This window comes from Osmia lignaria, unplaced genomic scaffold (assembly GCF_051020975.1).
Source record: "Osmia lignaria lignaria isolate PbOS001 unplaced genomic scaffold, iyOsmLign1 scaffold0001, whole genome shotgun sequence".
NCBI classification, from domain to species: Eukaryota; Metazoa; Arthropoda; class Insecta; order Hymenoptera; family Megachilidae; genus Osmia; species Osmia lignaria.
The window spans coordinates 4,218,587-4,237,211 of record NW_027478158.1 but is presented as its reverse complement, the minus strand read 5'-3'; positions in this window follow the sequence as shown (position 1 = coordinate 4,237,211).

Genomic DNA, 18,625 nt, shown 5'->3' with positions numbered 1-18,625 from the left:
ACAACAAGAAGAAGAAATATCTCGAAATATGTCCGTCAGGCCCCTTCCCTTGAGATAAATCTGCAAATATCTCGGAAATGAAGCGAGCTATGGCAAAATGTTAAGAGACCTTTTTTGTAGAGAATTAAGTTTCCTACTTTTTATCTTCTATGATATTTTTTGATCAGATGCGTAGTTCTCGAGATATATCAAGATATTTAAAAGTTCCGAAGCCGCACCAACATAATAGAGATACAGAAACACCGTGGCCTCTTTCTTTGAGATAACTCTGCACTATTGCGAGCTGCAAATGCCGCTTCGAGCTTAGCTGTGCAGAAGAAGAACAACAAGAAGAAGAAATATCTCGAAATATGTCCGTCAGACCCCTTCCCTTGAGATGAATCTGCAAATATCTCGGAAACGAAGCGAGCTATGGCAAAATGTTAAGAGACCTTTTTTGTAGAGAATAATGTTTCCTACAATTTACGTTCTATGATATTTTTTGATCAGAAGCGTAGTTTTCGAGATATATCGAGATATTTAAAAGTTCCGAAGCCGCACCAACATAATAGAGATACAGAAACACCGTGGCCCCTTTCTTTGAGATAACTCTGCACTATTGCGACCTGCAAATGCCACTTCCAGCTCAGCTGTGCAGAAGAAGAACAACAAGAAGAAGAAATATCTCGAAATATGTCCGTTAGGCCCCTTCCCTTGAGATAAATCTGCAAATATCTCGGAAACGAAGCGAGCTATGGCAAAATGTTTAGAGACCTTTCTTGTAGAGAATTAAGTTTCCTACTTTTTATGTAGTATGATATTTTTTGATCAGATGCGTAGTTCTCGAGATATATCAAGATATTTAAAAGTTCCGAAGCCGCACCAACATAATAGAGATACAGAAACACCGTGGCCCCTTTCTTTGAGATAACTCTGCACTAGTGCGAGCCGCAAATGCCACTTCCAGCTTAGCTGTGCAGAAGAAGAACAACAAGAAGATGAAATATCTCGAAATATGTCCGTCAGGCCCCTTCCCTTGAGATAAATATGCAAATATCTCGGAAACGAAGCGAGCTATGGCAAAATGTTAAGAGACCTTTTTTGTAGAGAATTAAGTTTCCTACTTTTTATCTTGTATGATATTTTTTGATCAGATGCGTAGTTCTCGTGATATATCAAGATATTTAAAAGTTCCGAAGCCGCACCAACATAATAGAGATACAGAAACACCGTGGCCCCTTTCTTTGAGATAACTCTGCACTATTGCGAGCTGCAAATGCCACTTCCAGCTTAGCTGTGCAGAGGAAGAACAACAAGAAGAAGAAATATCTCGAAATATGTCCGTCAGGCCAGTTCCTTTAAGCTGAATCTGCAAATATCTCGGAAACGAAGCGATCTATGGCAAAATGTTAAGAGACGTTTTTTGTAGAGAATTATGTTTCCTACAATTTATGTTCTATGATATTTTTTGATCAGAAGCGTAGTTTTCGAGATATATCGAGATATTTAAAAGTTCCGAAGCCGCACCAACATAATAGGGATACAGAAACACCGTGGCCCCTTTCTTTGAGATAACTCTGCACTAGTGCGAGCCGCAAATGCCACTTCCAGCTTAGCTGTGCAGAAGAAGAACAACAAGAAGAAGAAATATCTCGAAATATGTCCGTCAGGCCCCTTCCCTTGAGATAAATCTGCAAATATCTCGGAAATGAAGCGAGCTATGGCAAAATGTTAAGAGACCTTTTTTGTAGAGAATTATGTTTCCTACAATTTATGTTCTATGATATTTTTTGATCAGATGCGTAGTTCTCGAGATATATCAAGATATTTAAAAGTTCCGAAGCCACACCAACATAATAGAGATACAGAAACACCGTGGCCCCTTTCTTTGAGATAACTCTGCACTATTGCGAGCTGTAAATGCCACTTCCAGCTTAGCTGTGCAGAAGAAGAACAACAAGAAGAAGAAATATCTCGAAATATGTCCGTCAGGCCCCTTCCCTTGAGATAAATCTGCAAATATCTCGGAAACGAAGCGAGCTATGGCAAAATGTTAAGAGACCTTTTTTGTAGAGAATTAAGTTTCCTACTTTTTATCTTCTATGATATTTTTTGATCAGATGCGTAGTTCTCGAGATATATCAAGATATTTAAAAGTTCCGAAGCCGCACCAACATAATAGAGATACAGAAACACCGTGGCCTCTTTCTTTGAGATAACTCTGCACTATTGCGAGCTGCAAATGCCGCTTCGAGCTTAGCTGTGCAGAAGAAGAACAACAAGAAGAAGAAATATCTCGAAATATGTCCGTCAGACCCCTTCCCTTGAGATGAATCTGCAAATATCTCGGAAACGAAGCGAGCTATGGCAAAATGTTAAGAGACCTTTTTTGTAGAGAATAATGTTTCCTACAATTTACGTTCTATGATATTTTTTGATCAGAAGCGTAGTTTTCGAGATATATCGAGATATTTAAAAGTTCCGAAGCCGCACCAACATAATAGAGATACAGAAACACCGTGGCCCCTTTCTTTGAGATAACTCTGCACTATTGCGACCTGCAAATGCCACTTCCAGCTCAGCTGTGCAGAAGAAGAACAACAAGAAGAAGAAATATCTCGAAATATGTCCGTTAGGCCCCTTCCCTTGAGATAAATCTGCAAATATCTCGGAAACGAAGCGAGCTATGGCAAAATGTTTAGAGACCTTTCTTGTAGAGAATTAAGTTTCCTACTTTTTATGTAGTATGATATTTTTTGATCAGATGCGTAGTTCTCGAGATATATCAAGATATTTAAAAGTTCCGAAGCCGCACCAACATAATAGAGATACAGAAACACCGTGGCCCCTTTCTTTGAGATAACTCTGCACTAGTGCGAGCCGCAAATGCCACTTCCAGCTTAGCTGTGCAGAAGAAGAACAACAAGAAGAAGAAATATCTCGAAATATGTCCGTCAGGCCCCTTCCCTTGAGATAAATATGCAAATATCTCGGAAACGAAGCGAGCTATGGCAAAATGTTAAGAGACCTTTTTTGTAGAGAATTAAGTTTCCTACTTTTTATCTTGTATGATATTTTTTGATCAGATGCGTAGTTCTCGTGATATATCAAGATATTTAAAAGTTCCGAAGCCGCACCAACATAATAGAGATACAGAAACACCGTGGCCCCTTTCTTTGAGATAACTCTGCACTATTGCGAGCTGCAAATGCCACTTCCAGCTTAGCTGTGCAGAGGAAGAACAACAAGAAGAAGAAATATCTCGAAATATGTCCGTCAGGCCAGTTCCTTTAAGCTGAATCTGCAAATATCTCGGAAACGAAGCGATCTATGGCAAAATGTTAAGAGACGTTTTTTGTAGAGAATTATGTTTCCTACAATTTATGTTCTATGATATTTTTTGATCAGAAGCGTAGTTTTCGAGATATATCGAGATATTTAAAAGTTCCGAAGCCGCACCAACATAATAGGGATACAGAAACACCGTGGCCCCTTTCTTTGAGATAACTCTGCACTAGTGCGAGCCGCAAATGCCACTTCCAGCTTAGCTGTGCAGAAGAAGAACAACAAGAAGAAGAAATATCTCGAAATATGTCCGTCAGGCCCCTTCCCTTGAGATAAATCTGCAAATATCTCGGAAATGAAGCGAGCTATGGCAAAATGTTAAGAGACCTTTTTTGTAGAGAATTATGTTTCCTACAATTTATGTTCTATGATATTTTTTGATCAGATGCGTAGTTCTCGAGATATATCAAGATATTTAAAAGTTCCGAAGCCACACCAACATAATAGAGATACAGAAACACCGTGGCCCCTTTCTTTGAGATAACTCTGCACTATTGCGAGCTGTAAATGCCACTTCCAGCTTAGCTGTGCAGAAGAAGAACAACAAGAAGAAGAAATATCTCGAAATATGTCCGTCAGGCCCCTTCCCTTGAGATAAATCTGCAAATATCTCGGAAACGAAGCGAGCTATGGCAAAATGTTTAGAGACCTTTCTTGTAGAGAATTAAGTTTCCTACTTTTTATGTAGTATGATATTTTTTGAGCAGATGCGTAGTTCTCGAGATATATCAAGATATTTAAAAGTTCCGAAGCCGCACCAATATAATAGAGATACAGAAACACCGTGGCCCCTTTCTTTGAGATAACTCTCCACCATTGCGCGCTGCAAATGCCACTTCCAGCTTAGCTGTGCAGAAGAAGAACAACAAGAAGAAGAAATATCTCGAAATATGTCCGTCAGGCCCCTTCCCTTGAGATAAATCTGCAAATATCTCGGAAACGAAGCGAGCTATGGGAAAATGTAAAGAGACCTTTTTTGTAGAGAATTAAGTTTCCTACTTGTTATGTTCTATGATATTTTTCGATCAGAGGCGTAGTTCTCGAGATATATCAAGATATTTAAAAGTTCCGAAGCCGCACCAACATAATAGAGATACAGAAACACCGTGGCCCCTTTCTTTGAGATAACTCTGCACTATTGCGAGCTGCAAATGCCACTTCCAGCTTAGCTGTGCAGAGGAAGAACAACCAGAAGAAGAAATATCTCGAAATATGTCCGTCAGGCCAGTTCCTTTGAGCTGAATCTGCAAATATCTCGGAAACGAAGCGATCTATGGCAAAATGTTAAGAGACGTTTTTTGTAGAGAATTATGTTTCCTACAATTTATGTTCTATGATATTTTTTGATCAGAAGCGTAGTTTTCGAGATATATCGAGATATTTAAAAGTTCCGAAGCCGCACCAACATAATAGAGATACAGAAACACCGTGGCCCCTTTCTTTGAGATAACTCTGCACTATTGCGAGCTGCAAATGCCACTTCCAGCTTAGCTGTGAAGAAGAAGAACAACAAGAAGAAGAAATATCTCGAAATATGTCCGTCAGGCCCCTTCCCTTGAGATAAATCTGCAAATATCTCGGAAACGAAGCGAGCTATGGCAAAATGTTAAGAGACCTTTTTTGTAGAGAATTATGTTTCCTACAATTTACGTTCTCTGATATTTTTTGATCAGAAGCGTAGTTTTCGAGATATATCGAGATATTTAAAAGTTCCGAAGCAGCACCAACATAATAGAGATACAGAAACACCGTGGCCCCTTTCTTTGAGATAACTCTGCACTATTGCGAGCTGCAAATGCCACTTCCAGCTTAGCTGTGCAGAAGAAAAACAACAAGAAGAAGAAATATCTCGAAATATGTCCGTCAGGCCCCTTCCCTTGAGATAAATCTGCAAATATCTCGGAAACGAAGCGAGCTATGGCAAAATGTTAAGAGACCTTTTTTGTAGAGAATTATGTTCCCTACAATTTACGTTCTCTGATATTTTTTGATCAGAAGCGTAGTTTTCGAGATATATCGAGATATTTAAAAGTTCCGATGCCGCACCAACATAATAGAGATACAGAAACACCGTGGCCCCTTTCTTTGAGATAACTCTGCACTATTGCGACCTGCAAATGCCACTTCCAGCTTAGCTGTGCAGAAGAGGAACAACAAGAAGAAGAAATATCTCGGAATATGTCCGTCAGGCCCCTTCCCTTGAGCTAAATCTGCAAATATCTCGGAAACGATGCCAGCTATGGGAAAATGTTGAGAGACCTTTTTTGTAGAGAATTATGTTTCCTACAATTTATGTTCTATGATATTTTTTGATCAGAAGCGTAGTTTTCGAGATATATCGAGATATTTAAAAGTTCCGAAGCCGCACCAACATAATAGAGGTACAGAAACACCGTGGCCCCTTTCTTTGAGATAACTCTGCACTATTGCGAGCTGCAGATGCCACTTCGAGCTTAGCTGTGCAGAGGAAGAACAACAAGAAGAAGAAATATCTGGAAATATGTCCGTCAGGCCCCTTTCCTTGAGATAAATCTGCAAATATCTCGGAAACGAAGCGAGCTACGGCAAAATGTTAAGAGACCTTTTTTGTAGAGAATTAAGTTTCCTACTTTTTATGTTCTATGATATTTTTTGATCAGATGCGTAGTTCTCGAGATATATCTAGATATTTAAAAGTTCCGAAGCCGCACCAACATAATAGAGATACAGAAACACCGTGGCCCCTTTCTTTGAGGTAACTCTGCACTATTGCGAGCTGCAAATGCCACTTCCAGCTTAGCTGTGCAGAAGAAGATCAACAAGAAGAAGAAATATCTCGAAATATGTCCCTCAGGCCCCTTCCCTTGAGATAAATCTGCAAATATCTCGGAAACGAAGCGAGCTATGGCAAAATGTTAAGAGACCTTTTTTGTAGAGAATTATGTTCCCTACAATTTACGTTCTCTGATATTTTTTGATCAGAAGCGTAGTTTTCGAGATATATCGAGATATTTAAAAGTTCCGATGCCGCACCAACATAATAGAGATACAGAAACACCGTGGCCCCTTTCTTTGAGATAACTCTGCACTATTGCGACCTGCAAATGCCACTTCCAGCTTAGCTGTGCAGAAGAGGAACAACAAGAAGAAGAAATATCTCGGAATATGTCCGTCAGGCCCCTTCCCTTGAGCTAAATCTGCAAATATCTCGGAAACGATGCCAGCTATGGGAAAATGTTGAGAGACCTTTTTTGTAGAGAATTATGTTTCCTACAATTTATGTTCTATGATATTTTTTGATCAGAAGCGTAGTTTTCGAGATATATCGAGATATTTAAAAGTTCCGAAGCCGCACCAACATAATAGAGGTACAGAAACACCGTGGCCCCTTTCTTTGAGATAACTCTGCACTATTGCGAGCTGCAGATGCCACTTCGAGCTTAGCTGTGCAGAGGAAGAACAACAAGAAGAAGAAATATCTGGAAATATGTCCGTCAGGCCCCTTTCCTTGAGATAAATCTGCAAATATCTCGGAAACGAAGCGAGCTACGGCAAAATGTTAAGAGACCTTTTTTGTAGAGAATTAAGTTTCCTACTTTTTATGTTCTATGATATTTTTTGATCAGATGCGTAGTTCTCGAGATATATCTAGATATTTAAAAGTTCCGAAGCCGCACCAACATAATAGAGATACAGAAACACCGTGGCCCCTTTCTTTGAGGTAACTCTGCACTATTGCGAGCTGCAAATGCCACTTCCAGCTTAGCTGTGCAGAAGAAGAACAACAAGAAGAAGAAATATCTCGAAATATGTCCCTCAGGCCCCTTCCCTTGAGATAAATCTGCAAATATCTCGGAAACCAAGCTAGCTATCGCAAAATGTTAAGAGACCTTATTTGTAGAGAATTAAGTTTCCTACTTTTTATGTTCTACGATATTTTTTGATCAGATGCGTAGTTCTCGAGATATATCAAGATATTTAAAAGTTCCGAAGCCGCACCAACATAATAGAGATACAGAAACACCGTGGCCTCTTTCTTTGAGATAACTCTGCACTATTGCGACCTGCAAATGCCACTTCCAGCTTAGCTGTGCCGAAGAAGAACAACCAGAAGAAGAAATATCTCGAAATATGTCCGTCAGGCCCCTTCCCTTGAGATAAATCTGCAAATATCTCGGAAACCAAGCGAACTATGGCAAAATCTTAAGAGACCTTTTTTGTAGAGAATTATGTTTCCTACAATTTACGTTCTCTGATATTTTTTGATCAGAAGCGTAGTTTTCAAGATATATCGAGATATTTAAAAGTTCCGAAGCCGCACCAACATAATAGAGATACAGAAACACCGTGGCCCCTTTCTTTGAGATAACTCTGCACTAGTGCGAGCCGCAAATGCCACTTCCAGCTTAGCTGTGCAGAAGAAGAACAACAAGAAGAAGAAATATCTGGAAATATGTCCGTCAGGCCCCTTCCCTTGAGATAAATCTGCAAATATCTCGGAAACGAAGCGAGCTATGGCAAAATGTTAAGAGACCCTTTTTGTAGAGAAATGAGTTTCCCACTTTTTATGTTCTATGATATTTTTTGATCAGACGCGTAGTTCTCGAGATATATCAAGATATTTATAAGTTCCGAAGCCGCACCAACATAATAGAGATACAGAAACACCGTGGCCCCTTTCTTTGAGATAACTCTGCACTATTGCGAGCTGCAAATGCCACTTCCAGCTTAGCTGTGCAGAAGAAGAACAACAAGAAGAAGAAATATCTCGAAATATGTCCGTCAGGCCCCTTCCCTTGAGATATATCTGCAAATATCTCGGAAACGAAGCGAGCTATGGCAAAATGTTAAGAGACCTTTTTTGTGGAGAATTATGTTTCCTACAATTTATGTTCTATGATATTTTTTGATCAGATGCGTAGTTTTCGAGATATATCGAGATATTTAAAAGATCCGAAGCCGCACCAACATGATAGAGATACAGAAACACCGTGGCCCCTTTCTTTGATATAACTCTGCACTAGTGCGAGCCGCAAATGCCGCTTCCAGCTTAGCTGTGCAGAAGAAGAACAACAAGAAGAAGAAATATCTCGAAATATGTCCGTCAGGCCCCTTCCCTCGAGATAAATCTGCAAATATCTCGGAAACGAAGCGAGCTATGGCAAAATGTTAAGAGACCTTTTTTGTAGAGAATTTAGTTTCCTACTTTTTATGTTCTATGATATTTTTCGATCGGATGCGTAGTTCTCGAGATATATCAAGATATTTAAAAGTTCCGAAGCCGCACCAACATAATAGAGATACAGAAACACCGTGGCCCCTTTCTTTGAGATAACTCTGCACTATTGCGAGCTGCAAATGCCACTTCCAGCTTAGCTGTGCAGAAGAAGAACAAAAAAAGAAGAAATATCTCGAAATATGTCCGTCAGGCCCCTTCCCTTGAGATAAATCTGCAAATATCTCGGAAACGAAGCGAGCTATGGCAAAATGTTAAGAGACCTTATTTGTAGAGAATTAAGTTTCCTACTTTTTATGTTCTATGGTATTTTTTGATCAGATGCGTAGTTCTCGAGATATATCAAGATATTTAAAAGTTCCGAAGCCGCACCAACATAATAGAGATACAGAAACACCGTGGCCCCTTTCTTTGAGATAACTCTGCACTATTGCGACCTGCAAATGCCACTTCCAGCTTAGCTGTGCAGATGAAGAACAACAAGAAGAAGAAATATCTCGAAATATGTCCGTCAGGCCCCTTCCCTTGAGATAAATCTGCAAATATCTCGGAAACGAAGCGAGCTATGGCAAAATGTTAAGAGACCTTTTTTGTAGAGAATTATGTTTCCTACAATTTACGTTCTCTGATATTTTTTGATCAGAAGCGTAGTTTTCGAGATATATCGAGATATTTAAAAGTTCCGAAGCCGCACCAACATAATAGAGATACAGAAACACCGTGGCCCCTTTCTTTGAGATAACTCTGCACTATTGCGACCTGCAAATGCCACTTCCAGCTTAGCTGTGCAGAAGAAGAACAACAAGAAGAAGAAATATCTCGAAATATGTCCGTCAGGCCCCTTCCCTTGAGATAAATCTGCAAATATCTCGGAAACGAAGCGAGCTACGGCAAAATGTTAAGAGACCTTTTTTGTAGAAAATTAGGATTCCTACTTTTTATGTTCTATGATATTTTTTGAACAGATGCGTAGTTCTCGAGATATATCAAGATATTTAAAAGTTCCGAAGCCGCACCAACATAATAGAGATACAGAAACACCGTGGCCCCTTTCTTTGAGATAACTCTGCACTATTGCGCGCTGCAAATGGCACTTCCAGCTTAGCTGTGCAGAAGAAGAACAACAAGAAGAAGAAATATCTCGAAATATGTCCCTCAGGCCCCTTCCGTTGAGATAAATCTGCAAATATCTCGGAAACCAAGCGAGCTATGGCAAAATGTTAAGAGACCTTATTTGTAGAGAATTAAGTTTCCTACTTTTTATGTTCTACGATATTTTTTGATCAGATGCGTAGTTCTCGAGATATATCAAGATATTTAAAAGTTCCGAAGCCGCACCAACATAATAGAGATACAGAAACACCGTGGCCCCTTTCTTTGAGATAACTCTGCACTATTGCGAGCTGCAAATGCCACTTCCAGCTTAGCTGTGCAGAAGAAGAACAACAAGAAGAAGAAATATCTCGAAATATGTCCGTCAGGCCCCTTCCCTTGAGATAAATCTGCAAATATCTCGGAAACGAAGCGAGCTATGGCAAAATCTTAAGAGACCTTTTTTGGAGAGAATTATGTTTCCTACAATTTACGTTCTCTGATATTTTTTGATCAGAAGCGTAGTTTTCGAGATATATCGAGATATTTAAAAGTTCCGAAGCCGCACCAACATAATAGAGATACAGAAACACCGTGGCCCCTTTCTTTGAGATAACTCTGCACTAGTGCGAGCCGCAAATGCCACTTCCAGCTTAGCTGTGCAAAAGAAGAACAACAAGAAGAAGAAATATCTCGAAATATGTCCGTCAGGCCCCTTCCCTTGAGATAAATCTGCAAATATCTCGGAAACGAAGCGAGCTATGGCAAAATGTTAAGAGACCCTTTTTGTAGAGAATTAAGTTTCCCACTTTTTATGTTCTATGATATTTTTTGATCAGACGCGTAGTTCTCGAGATATATCAAGATATTTAAAAGTTCCGAAGCCGCACCAACATAATAGAGATACAGAAACACCGTGGCCCCTTTCTTTGAGATAACTCTGCACTATTGCGAGCTGCAAATGCCACTTCCAGCTTAGCTGTGCAGAAGAAGAACAACAAGAAGAAGAAATATCTCGAAATATGTCCGTCAGGCCCCTTCCCTTGAGATATATCTGCAAATATCTCGGAAACGAAGCGAGCTATGGCAAAATGTTAAGAGACCTTTTTTGTAGAGAATTATGTTTCCTACAATTTATGTTCTATGATATTTTTTGATCAGATGCGTAGTTTTCGAGATATATCGAGATATTTAAAAGATCCGAAGCCGCACCAACATAATAGAGATACAGAAACACCGTGGCCCCTTTCTTTGATATAACTCTGCACTAGTGCGAGCCGCAAATGCCGCTTCCAGCTTAGCTGTGCAGAAGAAGAACAACAAGAAGAAGAAATATCTCGAAATATGTCCGTCAGGCCCCTTCCCTTGAGATAAATCTGCAAATATCTCGGAAACGAAGCGAGCTATGGCAAAATCTTAAGAGACGTTTTTTGGAGAGAATTATGTTTCCTACAATTTACGTTCTCTGATATTTTTTGATCAGAAGCGTAGTTTTCGAGATATATCGAGATATTTAAAAGTTCCGAAGCCGCACCAACATAATAGAGATACAGAAACACCGTGGCCCCTTTCTTTGAGATAACTCTGCACTATTGCGCGCTGCAAATGGCACTTCCAGCTTAACTGTGCAGAAGAAGAACAACAAGAAGAAGAAATATCTCGAAATATGTCCGTCAGGCCCCTTCCCTTGAGATATATCTGCAAATATCTCGGAAACGAAGCGAGCTATGGCAAAATGTTAAGAGACCTTTTTTGTAGAGAATTATGTTTCCTACAATTTATGTTCTATGATATTTTTTGATCAGATGCGTAGTTTTCGAGATATATCGAGATATTTAAAAGATCCGAAGCCGCACCAACATAATAGAGATACAGAAACACCGCGGCCCCTTTCTTTGATATAACTCTGCACTAGTGCGAGCCGCAAATGCCGCTTCCAGCTTAGCTGTGCAGAAGAAGAACAACAAGAAGAAGAAATATCTCGAAATATGTCCGTCAGGCCCCTTCCCTCGAGATAAATCTGCAAATATCTCGGAAACGAAGCGAGCTATGGCAAAATGTTAAGAGACCTTATTTGTAGAGAATTAAGTTTCCTACTTTTTATGTTCTATGGTATTTTTTGATCAGATGCGTAGTTCTCGAGATATATCAAGATATTTAAAAGTTCCGAAGCCGCACCAACATAATAGAGATACAGAAACACCGTGGCCCCTTTCTTTGAGATAACTCTGCACTATTGCGCGCTGCAAATGGCACTTCCAGCTTAGCTGTGCAGAAGAAGAACAACAAGAAGAAGAAATATCTCGAAATATGTCCGTCAGGCCCCTTCCCTTGAGATAAATCTGCAAATATCTCGGAAACGAAGCGAGCTATGGCAAAATGTTAAGAGACCTTTTTTGTAGAGAATTAAGTTTCCTACTTTTTATGTTCTATGATATTTTTTGATCAGATGCGTAGTTCTCGAGATATATCAAGATATTTAAAAGTTCCGAAGCGGCACCAACATAATAGAGATACAGAAACACCGTGGCCCCTTTCTTTGAGGTAACTCTGCACTATTGCGAGCTGCAAATGCCACTTCCAGCTTTGCTGTGCAGAAGAAGAACAACAAGAAGAAGGAATATCTCGAAATATGTCCCTCAGGCCCCTTCCCTTGAGATAAATCTGCAAATATCTCGGAAACCAAGCGAGCTATGGCAAAATGTTAAGAGACCTTATTTGTAGAGAATTAAGTTTCCTACTTTTTATGTTCTACGATATTTTTTGATCAGATGCGTAGTTCTCGAGATATATCAAGATATTTAAAAGTTCCGAAGCCGCACCAACATAATAGAGATGCAGAAACACCGTGGCCCCTTTCTTTGAGATAACTCTGCACTAGTGCGAGCCGCAAATGCCACTTCCAGCTTAGCTGTGCAGAAGAAGAACAACAAGAAGAAGAAATATCTCGAAATATGTCCGTCAGGCCCCTTCCCTTGAGATAAATCTGCAAATATCTCGGAAACGAAGCGAGCTATGGCAAAATGTTAAGAGACCCTTTTTGTAGAGAATTAAGTTTCCCACTTTTTATGTTCTATGATATTTTTTGATCAGACGCGTAGTTCTCGAGATATATCAAGATATTTAAAAGTTCCGAAGCCGCACCAACATAATAGAGATACAGAAACACCGTGGCCCCTTTCTTTGAGATAACTCTGCACTATTGCGAGCTGCAAATGCCACTTCCAGCTTAGCTGTGCAGAAGAAGAACAACAAGAAGAAGAAATATCTCGAAATATGTCCGTCAGGCCCCTTCCCTTGAGATAAATCTGCAAATATCTCGGAAACGAAGCGAGCTATGGCAAAATGTTAAGAGACCTTTTTTGTAGAGAATTATGTTCCCTACAATTTACGTTCTCTGATATTTTTTGATCAGAAGCGTAGTTTTCGAGATATATCGAGATATTTAAAAGTTCCGAAGCCGCACCAACATAATAGAGATACAGAAACACCGTGGCCCCTTTCTTTGAGATAACTCTGCACTATTGCGACCTGCAAATGCCACTTCCAGCTTAGCTGTGCAGAAGAGGAACAACAAGAAGAAGAAATATCTCGGAATATGTCCGTCAGGCCCCTTCCCTTGAGCTAAATCTGCAAATATCTCGGAAACGATGCCAGCTATGGGAAAATGTTAAGAGACCTTTTTTGTAGAGAATTATGTTTCCTACAATTTATGTTCTATGATATTTTTTGATCAGAAGCGTAGTTTTCGAGATATATCGAGATATTAAAAAGTTCCGAAGCCGCACCAACATAATAGAGGTACAGAAACACCGTGGCCCCTTTCTTTGAGATAACTCTGCACTATTGCGAGCTGCAGATGCCACTTCGAGCTTAGCTGTGCAGAAGAAGAACAACAAGAAGAAGAAATATCTGGAAATATGTCCGTCAGGCCCCTTTCCTTGAGATAAATCTGCAAATATCTCGGAAACGAAGTGCGCTACGGCAAAATGTTAAGAGACCTTTTTTGTAGAGAATTAAGTTTCCTACTTTTTATGTTCTATGATATTTTATGATCAGATGCGTAGTTCTCGAGATATATCTAGATATTTAAAAGTTCCGAAGCCGCACCAACATAATAGAGATACAGAAACACCGTGGCCCCTTTCTTTGAGGTAACTCTGCACTATTGCGAGCTGCAAATGCCACTTCCAGCTTAGCTGTGCAGAAGAAGAACAACAAGAAGAAGAAATATCTCGAAATATGTCCCTCAGGCCCCTTCCCTTGAGATAAATCTGCAAATATCTCGGAAACCAAGCGAGCTATCGCAAAATGTTAAGAGACCTTATTTGTAGAGAATTAAGTTTCCTACTTTTTATGTTCTACGATATTTTTTGATCAGATGCGTAGTTCTCGAGATATATCAAGATATTTAAAAGTTCCGAAGCCGCACCAACATAATAGAGATACAGAAACACCGTGGCCTCTTTCTTTGAGATAACTCTGCACTATTGCGAGCTGCAAATGCCGCTTCCAGCTTAGCTGTGCAGAAGAAGAACAACAAGAAGAAGAAATATCTCGAAATATGTCCGTCAGGCCCCTTCCCTTGAGATAAATCTGCAAATATCTCGGAAACGAAGCGAACTATGGCAAAATCTTAAGAGACCTTTTTTGTAGAGAATTATGTTTCCTACAATTTACGTTCTCTGATATTTTTTGATCAGAAGCGTAGTTTTCGAGATATATCGAGATATTTAAAAGTTCCGAAGCCGCACCAACATAATAGAGATACAGAAACACCGTGGCCCCTTTCTTTGAGATAACTCTGCACTATTGCGACCTGCAAATGCCACTTCCAGCTTAGCTGTGCAGAAGAAGAACAACAAGAAGAAGAAATATCTGGAAATATGTCCGTCAGGCCCCTTCCCTTGAGATAAATCTGCAAATATCTCGGAAACCAAGCGAGCTATGGCAAAATGTTAAGAGACCTTATTTGTAGAGAATTAAGTTTCCTACTTTTTATGTTCTACGATATTTTTTGATCAGATGCGTAGTTCTCGAGATATATCAAGATATTTAAAAGTTCCGAAGCCGCACCAACATAATAGAGATACAGAAACACCGTGGCCCCTTTCTTTGAGATAACTCTGCACTATTGCGAGCTGCAAATGCCACTTCCAGCTTAGCTGTGCAGAAGAAGAACAACAAGAAGAAGAAATATCTCGAAATATGTCCGTCAGGCCCCTTCCCTTGAGATAAATCTGCAAATATCTCGGAAACGAAGCGAGCTATGGCAAAATCTTAAGAGACCTTTTTTGGAGAGAATTATGTTTCCTACAATTTACGTTCTCTGATATTTTTTGATCAGAAGCGTAGTTTTCGAGATATATCGAGATATTTAAAAGTTCCGAAGCCGCACCAACATAATAGAGATACAGAAACACCGTGGCCCCTTTCTTTGAGATAACTCTGCACTATTGCGAGCTGCAAATGCCACTTCCAGCTTAGCTGTGCAGAAGAAGAACAACAAGAAGAAGAAATATCTGGAAATATGTCCGTCAGGCCCCTTCCCTTGAGATAAATCTGCAAATATCTCGGAAACGAAGCGAGCTACGGCAAAATGTTAAGAGACCTTTTTTGTAGAAAATTAGGATTCCTACTTTTTATGTTCTATGATATTTTTTGAACAGATGCGTAGTTCTCGAGATATATCAAGATATTTAAAAGTTCCGAAGCCGCACCAACATAATAGAGATACAGAAACACCGTGGCCCCTTTCTTTGAGATAACTCTGCACTATTGCGACCTGCAAATGCCACTTCCAGCTTAGCTGTGCAGAAGAAGAACAACAAGAAGAAGAAATATCTCGAAATATGTCCGTCAGGACCCTTCCCTTGAGATAAATCTGCAAATATCTCGGAAACGAAGCGAGCTATGGCAAAATGTTAAGAGACCTTTTTCGTAGAGAATTAAGTTTCCTACTTTTTATGTTCTATGATATTTTTTGATCAGATGCGTAGTTCTCGAGATATATCAAGATATTTAAAAGTTCCGAAGCCGCACCAACATAATAGAGATACAGAAACACCGTGGCCCCTTTCTTTGAGATAACTCTGCACTACTGCGAGCTGCAAATGCCACTTCCAGCTTAGCTGTGCAGAAGAAGAACAACAAGAAGAAGAAATATCTCGAAATATGTCCCTCAGGCCCCTTCCCTTGAGATAAATCTGCAAATATCTCGGAAACCAAGCGAGCTATGGCAAAATGTTAAGAGACCTTATTTGTAGAGAATTAAGTTTCCTACTTTTTATGTTCTACGATATTTTTTGATCAGATGCGTAGTTCTCGAGATATATCAAGATATTTAAAAGTTCCGAAGCCGCACCAACATAATAGAGATACAGAAACACCGTGGCCCCTCTCTTTGAGATAACTCTGCACAATTGCGAGCTGCAAATGCCACTTCCAGCTTAGCGGTGCAGAAGAAGAACAACAAGAAGAAGAAATATCTCGAAATATGTCCGTCGGCCCCTTCCCTTGAGATAAATCTGCAAATATCTCGGAAACGAAGCGAGCTATAGCAAAATGTTAAGAGACCTTTTTTGTAGAGAATTATGTTCCCTACAATTTACGTTCTCTGATATTTTTTGATCAGAAGCGTAGTTTTCGAGATATATCGAGATATTTAAAAGTTCCGAAGCCGCACCAACATAATAGAGATACAGAAACACCGTGGCCCCTTTCTTTGAGATAACTCTGCACTATTGCGACCTGCAAATGCCACTTCCAGCTTAGCTGTGCAGAAGAGGAACAACAAGAAGAAGAAATATCTCGGAATATGTCCGTCAGGCCCCTTCCCTTGAGCTAAATCTGCAAATATCTCGGAAACGATGCCAGCTATGGGAAAATGTTAAGAGACCTTTTTTGTAGAGAATTATGTTTCCTACAATTTATGTTCTATGATATTTTTTGATCAGAAGCGTAGTTTTCGAGATATATCGAGATATTAAAAAGTTCCGAAGCCGCACCAACATAATAGAGGTACAGAAACACCGTGGCCCCTTTCTTTGAGATAACTCTGCACTATTGCGAGCTGCAGATGCCACTTCGAGCTTAGCTGTGCAGAAGAAGAACAACAAGAAGAAGAAATATCTGGAAATATGTCCGTCAGGCCCCTTTCCTTGAGATAAATCTGCAAATATCTCGGAAACGAAGTGAGCTACGGCAAAATGTTAAGAGACCTTTTTTGTAGAGAATTAAGTTTCCTACTTTTTATGTTCTATGATATTTTATGATCAGATGCGTAGTTCTCGAGATATATCTAGATATTTAAAAGTTCCGAAGCCGCACCAACATAATAGAGATACAGAAACACCGTGGCCCCTTTCTTTGAGGTAACTCTGCACTATTGCGAGCTGCAAATGCCACTTCCAGCTTAGCTGTGCAGAAGAAGAACAACAAGAAGAAGAAATATCTCGAAATATGTCCCTCAGGCCCCTTCCCTTGAGATAAATCTGCAAATATCTCGGAAACCAAGCGAGCTATCGCAAAATGTTAAGAGACCTTATTTGTAGAGAATTAAGTTTCCTACTTTTTATGTTCTACGATATTTTTTGATCAGATGCGTAGTTCTCGAGATATATCAAGATATTTAAAAGTTCCGAAGCCGCACCAACATAATAGAGATACAGAAACCCCGTGGCCTCTTTCTTTGAGATAACTCTGCACTATTGCGAGCTGCAAATGCCACTTCCAGCTTAGCTGTGCAGAAGAAGAACAACAAGAAGAAGAAATATCTCGAAATATGTCCGTCAGGCCCCTTCCCTTGAGATAAATCTGCAAATATCTCGGAAACGAAGCGAACTATGGCAAAATCTTAAGAGACCTTTTTTGTAGAGAATTATGTTTCCTACAATTTACGTTGTCTGATATTTTTTGATCAGAAGCGTAGTTTTCGAGATATATCGAGATATTTAAAAGTTCCGAAGCCGCACCAATATAATAGAGATACAGAAACACCGTGGCCCCTTTCTTTGAGATAACTCTGCACTATTGCGACCTGCAAATGCCACTTCCAGCTTAGCTGTGCAGAAGAAGAACAACAAGAAGAAGAAATATCTGGAAATATGTCCGTCAGGCCCCTTCCCTTGAGATAAATCTGCAAATATCTCGGAAACGAAGCGAGCTACGGCAAAATGTTAAGAGACCTTTTTTGTAGAAAATGAGGATTCCTACTTTTTATGTTCTATGATATTTTTTGACCAGATGCGTAGTTCTCGAGATATATCAAGATATTTAAAAGTTCCGAAGCCGCACTAACATAATAGAGATACAGAAACACCGTGGCCCCTTTCTTTGAGATAACTCTGCACTATTGCGCGCTGCAAATGCCACTTCCAGCTTAGCTGTGCAGAAGAAGAACAACAAGAAGAAGAAATATCTCGAAATATGTCCGTCAGGCCCCTTCCCTTGAGATAAATCTGCAAATATCTCGGAAACGAAGCGAGCTATGGCAAAATGTTAAGAGACCTTTTTTGTAGAGAATTAAGTTTCCTACTTTTTATGTTCTATGATATTTTTTGATCAGATGCGTAGTTCTCGAGATATATCAAGATATTTAAAAGTTCCGAAGCCGCACCAACATAATAGAGATACAGAAACACCGTGGCCCCTTTCTTTGAGATAACTCTGCACTACTGCGAGCTGCAAATGCCACTTCCAGCTTAGCTGTGCAGAAGAAGAACAACAAGAAGAAGAAATATCTCGAAATATGTCCGTCAGGCCCCTTCCCTTGAGATAAATCTGCAAATATCTCGGAAACGAAGCGAGCTATGGCAAAATCTTAAGAGACCTTTTTTGGAGAGAATTATGTTTCCTACAATTTACGTTCTCTGATATTTTTTGATCAGAAGCGTAGTTTTCGAGATATATCGAGATATTTAAAAGTTCCGAAGCCGCACCAACATAATAGAGATACAGAATCACCGTGGCCCCTTTCTTTGAGATAACTCTGCA